The 12,927-nt window shown below is 38.6% G+C and overlaps 1 pseudogene; it reads right to left on the reverse strand.

Moving 5' to 3' along the window:
* Positions 1-5,352, reverse strand: part of LOC121449287 — an 81,375-nt pseudogene extending 76,023 nt beyond the window's left edge.
* Positions 5,353-12,927: the final 7,575 nt, after the last annotated feature.

Consider the following 12,927-nt stretch of genomic DNA (forward strand, 5'->3'; position numbering starts at 1 on the left):
ATTTTTGTTGTTGTTGTTGTTGTTGTTGCTGTGTAGTACTTCATCCATATCACATTTTTCTTATCCTTTCTTCAATTGAGAGGCATTTAGGTTCTTTTAAGGTTCTGGCTATGACAAACACAGCTACTATGAACATAATTGAGCCTATGTCCTTTTGGCACAATTGAGCATCCTTTGGATATATACACAAAAGTGGTATTTGTAGTAGTAGGAGCTGCGGGGCTGCATCCCCGGCACCCGGCCGCCCGTACAACTAGCTTTACCCAAAATAATTACACGGAAACTGTATTCTTTTAAACACTGCCTGGCCCATTAGTTTCAGCCTCTTAACCCATTTCTAATAATCTATGTAGCACGACGAGGTGCGCTTACTAGGAAAGATCTTAACCTGCGTCTGTCTGGAGTGGGAGAATCATGGCAACTCTCTCGACTCAGCTTCTTTCTCCAGCATTCTGTTCTGTTTACTCCTCCCACCTATGTTTTAACCTATGAGGGCCAAGCAGTTTCTTTATTGCTTAACCAGTGAAATCAACAGATAGAAAGATGACCCTCCTCCATCAGGTATTACTAGGTCTTGAGGAAGGTTGTGTTCTAATTTTCTGAGAAATTGCCACACTGACATCCAGTGGGTTTGTAACAGCTTGCATTCCCACCAGCAATACAGAAGTGTTCCCTTTTCCCCACAACCTCCTCAGGATAAGTTGTCATCAGTGTTTTTGATCTTGGCCATTCATACAGGTGTAAGATGAAATCTCAGAGTTGTTTTGATTTGCATTTCTCTGATGACTAAGGATGTTGAACATTTTCTTAAGTGTCTTTCAGCCATTTTAGATTCCTCTTTTGAGAGTTCTCTGTTTAGGTCTGTATTCCATTTATTGGATTATGTGTTTTTTGGTGTCTAATCTTGAGTTCTTAGTTTATTTTGGAGATCAAACCTTTGTCTGATATGAGGTTAGTTAATATCTTTTCCCATTCTGTAGGCTGTCATTTTGTCTTGTTGGCCATGTTCTTTGCTTTACAGAAGCTTTTTAGTCCCATTTATTAATTGTTTCTCTTAGTGTCTGTGCTGCTGGGGTTATATTTAGGCAGTGGTTCCCTGTGCCAATGTGTTCACGTATACTACCCACTTTCTCTTTTAAGAGGTTCAGTGTGGCTTGCCTTATGTTGAGGCCTTTGATCCATTTGGACTTGAGTTTTGTGCATGGTGACAGATTGGGGTCTATTTTCATTCTTCTTCATGTTGATATTCCATTATGCCAGCACCACTTGTTAAATATGCTTTATTTTTTCCATTCGATATTTTTTGCTTCCTTGTCAAAAATCAGCTGTTCAAAGATGTATGGATTGATATCCGGGTCTTCTTTTCAGTTCCATTTGTTCTGTCTGTTCTTATGCCAATACCAGGCTATTTTCAGTACTGTAGCTCTGTAGTAGTTTGAAGTCAGAAATTCTGAGGCCTCCAGAAGTTCTTTTATTGGCCAGGGTTGTTTTGGCTATCCTGAGTCTTTTACTTTTCCATATGAAGTTGAGTACCATTCTTTCCAGGACTTTGAAAATTTTTGCTGGGATTTTGATGGGTCTTGCATTGAATCTGTAGATTGCTTTTGGTAAGATTGCAATTTTTACTATGTTAAATCTGCCTACCCAAGAGCATGGGAGTTCTTTCCACTTCCTGGTGTTTTCTTCAATTTCTTTATTCAAAGATTAAATGTTCTTGTCATAAGTCTTCCATTTGTTTGGTTAGAGTTACTCCAAGATATTTTATGCTATTGTGAAGGGTGTTGTTTCTTTGATTTCTTCCCCAGCCCTTTTATCATCTGTGTAAAAAAGGGCTACTGATTTTTTTGAGTTAATCTCGTATCTTGCTACACTGCTGAAAGTATTTATGAGTTGGTAGAACTTTTTGAATCACTTATGTAAACTATCATATCAGCATACAGTGAGAGTTTGACTTCTTTTCCAATTGGTATCCCATTGCTCTCCTTTTTGTGTCTTATTGCTCTAGCTAAGACATCAAGTACTATAGTGAATAGATATCGAGAGAGTGGACAATCTTGATTTGTTCCTAATTTCACAGGAATCACTGGTAGTTTCTTTCCATTTAGTTTGATGTTGGCTTGCTGTATATAGCCCTAATTATGTTTAGGTATCCTCTTTGTATCCCTGTTCTCTCTAAGACCTTTATCATGAAGGGCTATTGTATTTTGTCAAAAGCTTTCTCAGCATCTAATGAGATGATCATGTGGTTTTTATTTTTCAGCTTGTTTATATGGTGGATTATGTTGACAGATTTTCATATGTTGAATCATCCCTGCATCTGTGGGATGAAGCCAACTTGATCATGGTAGATGATGGTTTGATGTGTTCTTGGATTCAATTTGCCAGTATTTTATTTAGTATTTTTGAATCAATGTTCATGAGAGAGATTGGTCTGTAATTCTCTTTTTTAGAAATGTCTTTCTGCGGTTTGAATATCAAGGTAATTGCAGCCTCATAAAAAGAATTTGGCAATTGTCCTTCTGTTTCAATTGTGTAAAGTAATTTGAGGGTTATTGGTATTAGCTCTTTCCTTTGAAAGTCCTGTATAAGTCTGAGCTTAAACCATCTGGTCCTGGGCTTTTTTGTTTTGGAGACTTTTGGTGACTGTTTCTGTTTTTTCAGAAATTATAGGTTTGTTTAATTTGCTTATCTTGTCTTGATTTAATTTTGGTAAGTGATATTTATCCAGAAAGTTGTCCATTTCTTTTAAGATTTCCAATTTGTGGAGTACAAGTTTTGAAAATATGACCTGATGATTCTTTGTAATTCCTCCTTGTCTGTTGTTATATCCTTCTTTTCATTTCCAATTTGTTAATTTGGATATTCGCTCATTCTGCTTTTTCATTTAGTTTAGATAAAAGTTTGTCTATTTTGTTGATTTTCTTGAAGAACCAGCTCTTTGTCTCATTGATTCTTTGTATTGTTTTCTTTGTTTATGTTTTGATCATTTCAGCTCTCAATTTGATTATTTCCCACTGTCTAATTCTCTTAGGTGAGTTTACTTCTTTTTGTTTTAAAGTTTCAAATGTTCTGTTAATTCACTAGTGTGGGAAGTTTCCAGATTCTTTTATTTATTTATTTGTTTATTTATTTATTTATTTATTAAAAATTTCCATCTCCTTCCCTCTTCCAATTTCCCTCCTACTCTCCCCTCTACTCCCCCTCTCCCTCCTCCTCCCTCTCCAGTCCTAAGAGAAGTCAGGGTGCACTGCACTGTGGGAAGTCCAAGGTTCTCCCATCTCCATGCAAGTCTAGGAATGTGTGCATCCAAACAGACTAGGCTCCCAAAAGCCCAGTACATGCAGTAGAATCAAAACCCAGAAAATAGCCATTATCATTGGCTTCTCAGTCAGCCCTCATTGTCAGCCACATTCAGAGAGACCAGTGTGATCACATGCTCATTCAGTCCCAGTCCAGCTGGCCTTGGTGAGATCCCATTAGATCAGTCCCACCATCTAAGTGGCTGGACGCACCCCTCACAGTCCTTACTTCCTCATTCATGTTCTCGCTCCTTCTGTTCTTTATCTAGACCTTGGGAGTTCAGTCCACTGCTCTGGTGTGAGTTTCTGTCTCTGTCTCCATCCATTACCAGATAAAGGTTCTATGATGATATGCAAGATATTCATCAGTGTGGCTATGGGAAAAGGCCAGTTCAGGCACCCTCTCCTCTGCTGCCCAAGGACCTAGCTGGGGACATCCCCTTGGACACCTGGAAATCTATCTAGAGCCAAGTCTCTTGCCAATCCTAAAATAGCTCCCTTAATTAAGATATCTTCTTCCCTGTTTCCACATCCAACATTCCTCCATCTCAACCATCCCATTCCCCCAAGCTCTCCCCAGTTATCTCCTTCTCCCTTTTCTCTCCTCAACTCCCCTTCCCCCACCCCACCCCCACACCCGTGCTTCCAACTTTTGCACGGAGATCTTGTCTACTACCAATATCCAGGACGATAAATAAGGTTTTTCTTTGGGTTCATCTTCTTATTTAGCTTCTCTAGGATTATGAATTATAGGCTCAATGTCTTTTGTTTATGGCTAGAATCTACTTATGAGAGAGTACATACCATATTCATCTTTTTGGTCTGGGTTATCTCATTCAGTATAGTGTTTTCTATTTCCATCCATTTGATGCAAGGATGTTATTGTTTTTTACTGCTGAGTAGAACTATAATGTGTATATGTGCCACACTTTCTTTATCCATTCTTCTATTGAGGGGCACCTAGGTTGTTTCCAGGTCCTGGCTATTACAAATAGTGCTGCTATGAACATAGTTGAACAAATGCTTTTGTAGTATGATTGGGCATCTCTTGGGTGTATTCCCAAGAGTGGGATTGCTGGATCCTGTGGTAGGTTGACTCCCAGTTTCCTGAAAAACCATCACACTGATTTCCAAAGTGGTTGCACAAGTTTGCATTCCCACAAAAAATGGATGAGTGCCCCCCTTACTCCACATCCTCTCCAGCATAGACTACCATTGGTGTTTTTAATTTTAGCCATTCTGACAGGTGTAAGATGGTATCTCAAAGTTGTTTTGATTTGCATTTCCCTGATTGCTAAGAAAATTGATAGATGTTGACCAATGGAATTGAATTGAAGACCCGGATATTAATCCACAAACCTATGAACACTCGATTTTCAACAAAGAAGGTAAAATTATACAATGGAAGAAAGAAATCACATTTAATAACTGTTGCTGGCATAACTGGATTTCAACCTGTAGAAGAATGAAAATAGATCCATATTTATCACCATGTACAAAACTCAAGTCCTAATGCATTAAAGACCTCAATATAAGTCTGACCACACTGAACCCAATAGAAGTCAAAGTGGGAAGTAGTCTGCAACACATGGGCACAGGATGCCACTACCTATTTATAACCCCAAGCACAGACAATAAGAGCAACAATGAATAAATGGGACCTCCTGAAACTGAGAAGCTTCTGTAAAGCAAAGGACACTGTCATTAGGACAAAAAGGCAACCTATTGAGTGGGAGATCTTCACCAACCCCACATCAGACAAAGGCGTGATCTCCAAAATATATAAATAACTCAAGAAACTAGACATTAAAATTCTGAATAAGGCAATTAAAAATAGGGTACTGAACTGAACAGAGAATTCTCAACAGAAGAAGTTCAAATGGCCAAAAGATACTTAAGGTCATTTCCAGCTTCTTTATGTATGCATTTAATGCTATGAACTTTCCTCTTTACACAGCTTTCCCTGTGATTTGTTTATATTTTCAATAATGTCAACAGCATCTGTAGGATGCTCATCTAACATCATGGTCAACACATTAGAAAGATGATCATATCAACCAAAAAGAAAAAATTCCATGAACATTTAAAAATGTTTCATGCAAATTCAGTTGGGTTTTAGAAAAGTTAAAAATTTGAAATCTTAAGAGATTTTGAAAAGAAGCTAATTTCTACCACTCCAGATAGAACCTACTCTAGAATTTTCTTTAGTAAATATTCTAATATGATGTGGATGTTTAACTTAGAAGAGGAAAGCCTAACAACAAGATATATAATATACATCAGCCATATTCACATTTCATTTCTGAAATTAAAATCTCCTAGCTATATACTAACAGTAATGAATATTTTTTAATGATTTCTTAATTGAAAGAAAAATAAAGTTCCCACCTCCTCCCAGCCTTCCATTTCCCTTCCCCTCCTCCCACTCTTCTCCTACTCCCCCCACTCCTCTCCCCCTCCCTCTCCTGTCTGAAGAGCAGTCAGGGTTCCCTCCCCTGTGGAAAGTCCAAGATCTTCCTCCCTCCATCCAGGTCTAGGAAGGTGAAGATGCATACTGGCTAGGCTCCCACAAAACCAGAACATAAAGTAGGATCAAAACCCAGTGCCATTGTCTTCGGCTTCTCATCAGCCCTCATTGTCCACCATGTTCAAAAAGTCCGGTTTTATCCCATGCTTTTTCAGTCACAGTCCAGAGGGCCTTGGTGAGCTCCCAATAGATCAGCCTCACTGCCTCAGTGGGAGGGTGAACCCCTCATGGTCCTGACTTCCCTACTCATGTTCTCCCTCCTTCTGCTTTTCATTGGGACCTTGGGATCTCAGTTCAATGCTCCAGTGTGGGTCACTGTCTCTATCTCCATCCATTGCCAGATGAAGCTTCTATGGTGATATGCAAGATATTCATCAGTATGGATACATGATAGGGTCATTTCAGGTTCCCTATCCTCAGCTGCCCAAGGAGCTAACTGGGGACATCTCCCTGGGCACCTGGGAGCCCCTCTAGGTTCAAGTCTCTTGCCAACATTAAGATGGCTCCCTTAATTAAGTTATGTGATTCCCTGCTCCTCTATCCAAACTTCCTTTCTCCCAATCATCCCGTTTCCCCAAGTTATCCCCATTCTCCCGTTCTTACTTTTCTCTCCCCATCTCCCCTTACCCCCATCCCACCCCATCCCCCAATTTTCCTATTTTTTGCCCGGCAATCTTGTCTACTTCCCATACCCAGGATAACAACTATATGTTTTTCTTTGGGTTCACCTTCTTATTTAGCTTCATTAGGATCACAAATTATAGACTCAATGACCATTATTAGTGGCTAAAAAACAATTATAAGTGAGTACATCCCATTTTCCTCTTTTTGTATCTGGGATACCTCACTCAGGATAGTGTTTTCTATTTCCATCCATTTGCATGCAAAATTTGAAAAGTCATTGTTTTTTACCGCTGAGTAATACTCTAATGTGTATATATTCCACACTTTCTTCATTCATTCCTCTATTGAAGGACATCTAGGTTGTTTCCAGGCTCTGGCTATAACAAATAATGCTGCTATGAACATAGTTGAACAAATGCTTTTGTCATATGATAGGGTATCTCTTGGGTATATTCCCAAGAGTGGTATTGGTGGGTCCAGGAGGAGGTTGATCACGAATTTCCTGAGAAACCGCCACACTGCTTTCCAAAGTGGTTGCACAAGTTTGCATTCCCACCAGCAATGGATGAGGGTACCCCTTCCTCCACAACCTTTCCAGCAAAGGCTATCATTGGTGTTTTTGATTTTAGTCATTCTGACATGTGTAAGATGATATCTCAAGTTGTTTTGATTTGATTTTCCCTGATTGCTAAGGAGGTAGAGCATAATCTTAAGTGTCTTTTGGCCATTTGAACTTCTTCTTTTGAGAATTCTCTGTTCAGTTCCGTGCCCCATTTTTTAATTGGGTTAATTAGCATTTTAAAGTCTAGTTTCTTGAGTTCTTTATATATTTTGGAGAACAGACCTATGTCTGTTGCGGGGTTGGTGACAATCTTCTCCCAGTCAGTAGGTTGCCTTTGTGTCTTAGTGACAGTGTCCTTTGCTTTACAGAAGCTTCTCAGTTTCAGAAGGTCCCATTTACTCAATGTTTCCCTTAATGTCTGTGTTGCTGGGGTTATACATAGGAAGCGATCTCCTGTGCCCATCTGTTGTAGTGTACTTCCCACTTTCTCTTCTATCAGGTTCAGTGTGTTCAGATTGATATTGAGTTTTTTGATCCATTTGGACTTGAGTTTTGTGGATGGTGATAAATATGGGTCTATTTTCATTCTTCTACAGGTTGACATCCAGTTGTGCCAGCACCTTTTGTTGAAGATGCTTTCTTTCTTCCATTGTATGCTTTTAGCTCCTTTATCAAAAATGAGGTGTTCATAGGTTTGTGGGTTAAAATCTGGGTCTTCTTTATGATTCCATTGGGTGACTTCTCTGTTTTTATGCCAGTACCATGCTGTTTTCATTACTATAGCTCTGTAATAGAGTTTGAAGTCAGGGATGGTAATGCCTTCAGAAATTCCTTTATTGTATAAGATTGTTTTGGCTATCCTGGGTTTTTTGTTTTTCCATATAAAGTTGATTATTGCCCTCTCAAGATCTGTGAAGAATTTTGATGGGACCTTGATGGGAATTGCATTGAATCTATAAATTGCCTTTTGTAGAATTGCCATTTTTACAATGTTGATCCTCCCAATCCAAGATCAAGGGAGATCCTTCCATTTTCTGGTATCCTCTTCAATTTCTTTCTTGAATGCCTTAAAGTTCTTGTCAAATAGATCTTTCACTTCCTTAGTTAGAGTTTTCCCAAGATATTTTATGCTGTTTGTGGCAATCGTGAAAGGTGATGCTTCTCTGCTTCCATATCCTTTGTGTATAGGAGGGCGATTGATTTTTTGGAGTTGATCTTGTATCCTGCCACATTACTAAAGGTGTTTATCAGATGTAGGAGAACTTTAATGGAGTTTTTGGGGTCGCTTATGTACACTATCATATCATCTGCAAATAACGAAAGTTTAATTTCTTCCTTTCCAATTCTAATCCACTTGATCCACTTATGTTGTCATATTGCTATTGCTAAAACTAAAAGCACTATATTGAAGAGGTATGGAGAGAGTGGACAACCCTGTCGTGTTCCTGATTTTAGTCGGATGGCTTTGAATTTCTCTCTGTTTAATTTGATGTTAGCTGTCAGCTTGCTGTATATAGCTTTTATTATATTTAGGTATGACACTTGTATCCCTAGTCTCTCCAAGACTTTTATCATAAAGGGATGTTGAATTTTGTCAAATGCTTTTTCAGCATCTAATGAAATGATCATATGGTTTTTTTCTTTCAGTTTATTAATATGATGGATTACATTGATAGATTTTCATATGTTGAGCCAGCCCTGCATCTCTGGGATGAAGGCTACTTGATCATAATGGATAATTTTTCTAATGTGTTCTTGGATTCAGTTTGCCAGTATTTTGTTGGGGATTTTTGCGTCGATGTTCATGAGCGAGATTGGCCTGTAATTTTCCTTCCTGGTTGAGTCTTTGTGTGGTTTTGGTATCAGGGTAACTGTAGCTTCATAAAAGGAATTTGGCAATGACTCTTCTGTTTCTATATTGTGAAATACATTAAGGAGTATAGGTATTAGGTCTTCTTGGAAGTTCTGGTAGAATTCTGCATTGAAGCCATCTGGTCCTGGGCTTTTTTTGGTAGGGAGGATTTGATAACAGTTTCTAATTCTTCGCGACTAACAGGTATATTTAGAATGTTCACCTGTTTCTGGTTTAGCTTTGCTATATGGTATTTATCTAAAAAAGTGTCCATTTCTTTTACGTTTTCCAGTTTTGTGGCATTCAGGCTTTTGTAGTAAGATCTAATGATTCTCTGAATTTCCTCTGTTTCTGTGGTTATGTTCGCCTTTTCATTTCTGATCTTATTAATTTGCATATTCTCTCTCTGCCGTTTGATTAGTTTGGATAGGGGTTTATCAATCTTATTGATTTTCTCCTGGAACCAGCATTTTGTTTCATTGATTCGTTGGATTGTTTTCTGTGTTTCTATTTTGTTGATTTCAGCCCTCAGTTTGATTATTTCCAGTCTTCTACTCCTCCTAGGTGAGTCTGCTTCTTTTTTTTCTAGCGCTTTCAGGTGGGCTGTTAAGTCTCCAATGTGTGCTTTCTCCATTTTCTTTAAGTGGGCACTTAGTTCTATGAGCTTTCCTCTTAGGACTGCTTTCATAGTGTCCCATAGGTTTGAGTATGTTGTTTCTTTCTTTTCATTGAATTCAAGGAAGACTTTAATTTCTTTCTTTATTTCTTCTTTGGTCCAGGTGTGGTTCAGTAATTGACTGTTCAGTTTCCATGAGTTTGGAGGCTTTCTGGGGGTAGCCTTGTTGTTGAATTCTAACTTTAATCCATGGTGATCTGATAAGACACAGGTGGTTACTAATATTTTTTTTGTTACTGTGGAGTTTTGCTTTGTTACCGAGTATGTGGTCAATTTTCGAGAAGCTTCCATGAGCTGCAGAGAAGAAGGTATATTTTTTCCTATTTGGGTGGAATGTTCTATAGATGTCTGTTAATTCCATTTGATTCATTACCTCCATTAATTCTCTTATTTCTCTATTAGGTTTCTGTCTGATTGACCTGTCCATTGGTGAGAAAGGAGTGTTGAAGTCTCCTACTATTAGTGTGTGTGATTTGATGGCTGCCTTGAGTTTTAGTAATGTTTCTTTTACGTACGTGGGTGCTTTTATATTAGAGGCATAGATATTCAGGATTGAGACTTCATCCTGATGAATAGTTCCTGTTATGAGTATAAAATGTCCCTCTCCATCTCTTCTGATTGATTTAAGTTTGAAGTCAACTTTGTTAGAAATTAGTATAGCCACACCTGCTCGTTTCTTAGGTCCATTTGCTTGATAAGCCTTTTCCCAGCCCTTTACTCTGAGTAGGTGCCTGTCTTTGTGGTTGAGGTGTGTTTCTTGTAAACAGCAGAATGTTGGATCCTGTTTTCGTATCCAATCTCTTAGGCTGTGTCTTTTTATAGGTGAGTTGAGTCCATTGATATTAAGTGATATTAATGACCAGTGGTTGTTAACTCCGGTCAATTTCTTAGTAGTAGAGTTTGTGTGTTTCCCTTCTTTGGGTTGCGCTGGTGAAGGGTCTCTAGATGTCTGAGTTATTGTGGTCATTGTTGGACTCCTTGGTTAGTGATTTTCCTTCTAGTACTTTCTGTAAGACTGGATTTGTGGCTACGTATTGTTTAAATATGTTTTTATCCTGGAAAATTTTGTTTTCTCCACTTATGGTGAATGAAAGCTTGGCTGGGTATAGTAGTCTGGGCTTGCATCCATGGTCTCTTAGTTTCTGCAGAACGTCTATCCAGGACCTTCTGGCTTTCATGGTTTCCATAGAGAAGTCAGGTGTAAGTCTGATAGGTTTACCTTTATAAGTAACTCGGCCCTTTTCCTTTGCAGCTCTTAATATTCTTTCTTTATTCTGTATGCTTCGTGTTTTGATTATTATATGGTGAGGGGATTTTTTTTTGATCCAGCCTATTCAGTGTTCTGTATGCTTTTTGAACCTTCATAGGTACATCTTTCTTTGGGTTGGGAAAGTTTTCCTCTATAATTTTATTAAATATATTTTCTGGACCGTTGAGCTGCACTTCTTCTCCTTCTTCTACTCCTATTATTCTTAGGTTTGGTCTTTTTATTGTGTCCCATATTTCCTGAATGTTTTGTGATGAGAGTTTGTTGGACTTGCTGTTTTCTTTGATCAGTGTGTTTATTTTCTCTATGGTATCTTCAGAATCTGAGATTCTTTCTTCTATCTCTGTATTCTGCTGGTTATGCTTATTTCTGTAGTCTCTATGCGTTTACCAATATTTTCCATGTCTAGCCGGCCCTCTGTTTGTGTTTTCTTCCTTGTCTCCAATTCAGTTCTTAAGTCTTGAACTGTTTCCATTATCTGTTTGATTGTTTTTCCTTGGATTCCTAGGGTATCATTCACCGCTTTATTCAATTCTTCAAACTTTCTGTTATACTTATCTATTTCTATAAGGGCATTTTTTACATGCTGTTTAAGGTAGTCAATCACTTTCATAAAGTCCATTTTTTCTACTTCTTCTTGATTAAGGTGTTCATGTCCTCCTGTTGTGAGGTCGCTGGGTTCTGGTGGTTTCATGTTGTTTTTCAGATTGTTGGGTGAATTCTTGCATTGGTGCCTACCCATCTCTTCCTCCGAATGCTTCTCTAAGGATCTTCTTTTACAAGATCAGGTTTCCTTGCCCACTGATGTACCTTCCCAGCAATGGCACTCTCCGTGATGGCTCTTTAGGTGCCCCAGTGATGGCTCTCCTGGTGCCGAGATCAGATCTCCGTGCTGGTTGGGTAGCTCATAAACAAAGTGCCTACCTTGCTTGCTGCAGGCAGGCTACTGAAACAAAGGAATTCCCGCCGGCCGGGCAGCCTTCAGATTCGATCCCAGCGCCCAGACAGGCTCAGTAATGAATATTTTTTTCTCTTACATTAATTATATTCTGTTCTCCATCCTTGCCCTTACCAAATATAATTTGATATCAAATATTGCTAATTCCTTAAGCGCTGTGTTCTTGCCCGCTTATATATTCTAAAGGATTTATAGTTATGTCTATGCATGTGAGTATATGCATGTGAAAGCAGGTGCCCATGCCAGATCTCCTGGATCCTGAGTTGTAGGGGCTTTGTGAGCTGCCTAATATAGGTGCTGGAAACCAAACTCTAGTCCTCTGCAAGAGCAATACATGTTCATAGCTGCAGAACCATTTCTCTAGCACCTACATCTTATTTTAAGGTTTATTTTTTTAATGCATGTGAGCATTTTGCTTACATGCCTGCACATATATCATTTGCATGCTGGTTACTGAGAAGGTCAGAAATTATTGGATACTCTAGAACTGGAATTAAAGGGTGTTGGTGAGCTAGTATGTGGGTGCTGGCTACCAAATCCTAGTGTCCTGCAGGAGCAACCAGTGCTCTTACCTACTAAGCCCTCTCTTCACCTCCTACATCATAGCTTTTAAAGCAACAGTTTGTTTCATTGTTTTTAGACTCCCAAAGAAAGCGTTTCATAGTGTTATCTTCCCAAGTTCAGGTAAAGACAAATTGCCAAATTCTTTACTTTTTTCACTTGTTTTAAACTATTTTTGTTAGTTCTGTTAGTTTTGTTAGTTGTTTGTTATATATGTTTTGATCATATTCTCCTTCCCCTTCCAATGCTTCCTAGATCCACCCACTCAACATTGTTTCTTTTTTCCTTTCATTAAGGCGAATTTGTACTGCCCAAATATTCTTATATGTGAGCCTTCTCCTGGAGTGGTAATTATGACATTCTAATATACTCTGTTTCACAATTAAATTAGCAAAACTTCATTTACCTTGCCAATCATTAATCATACTTTGTTAATAATTCATACTCTGTATTTTTTATCCACCAGATTTATAGATGAAGCATGGGCTTTTCACACTCCTATGTACTTTTCTCCCCGCACAATACTGATTTACGGAGTAAGAAAGAGTGGATGGATGGATGGATGGATGGATGGATGGAATGATGGACAGATGATGGATAA

This window comes from Microtus oregoni, unplaced genomic scaffold (genome assembly GCF_018167655.1).
Source record: "Microtus oregoni isolate MIOR12 unplaced genomic scaffold, Mior012 000006F_ref0000085, whole genome shotgun sequence".
Classification (NCBI taxonomy): Eukaryota; Metazoa; Chordata; class Mammalia; order Rodentia; family Cricetidae; genus Microtus; species Microtus oregoni.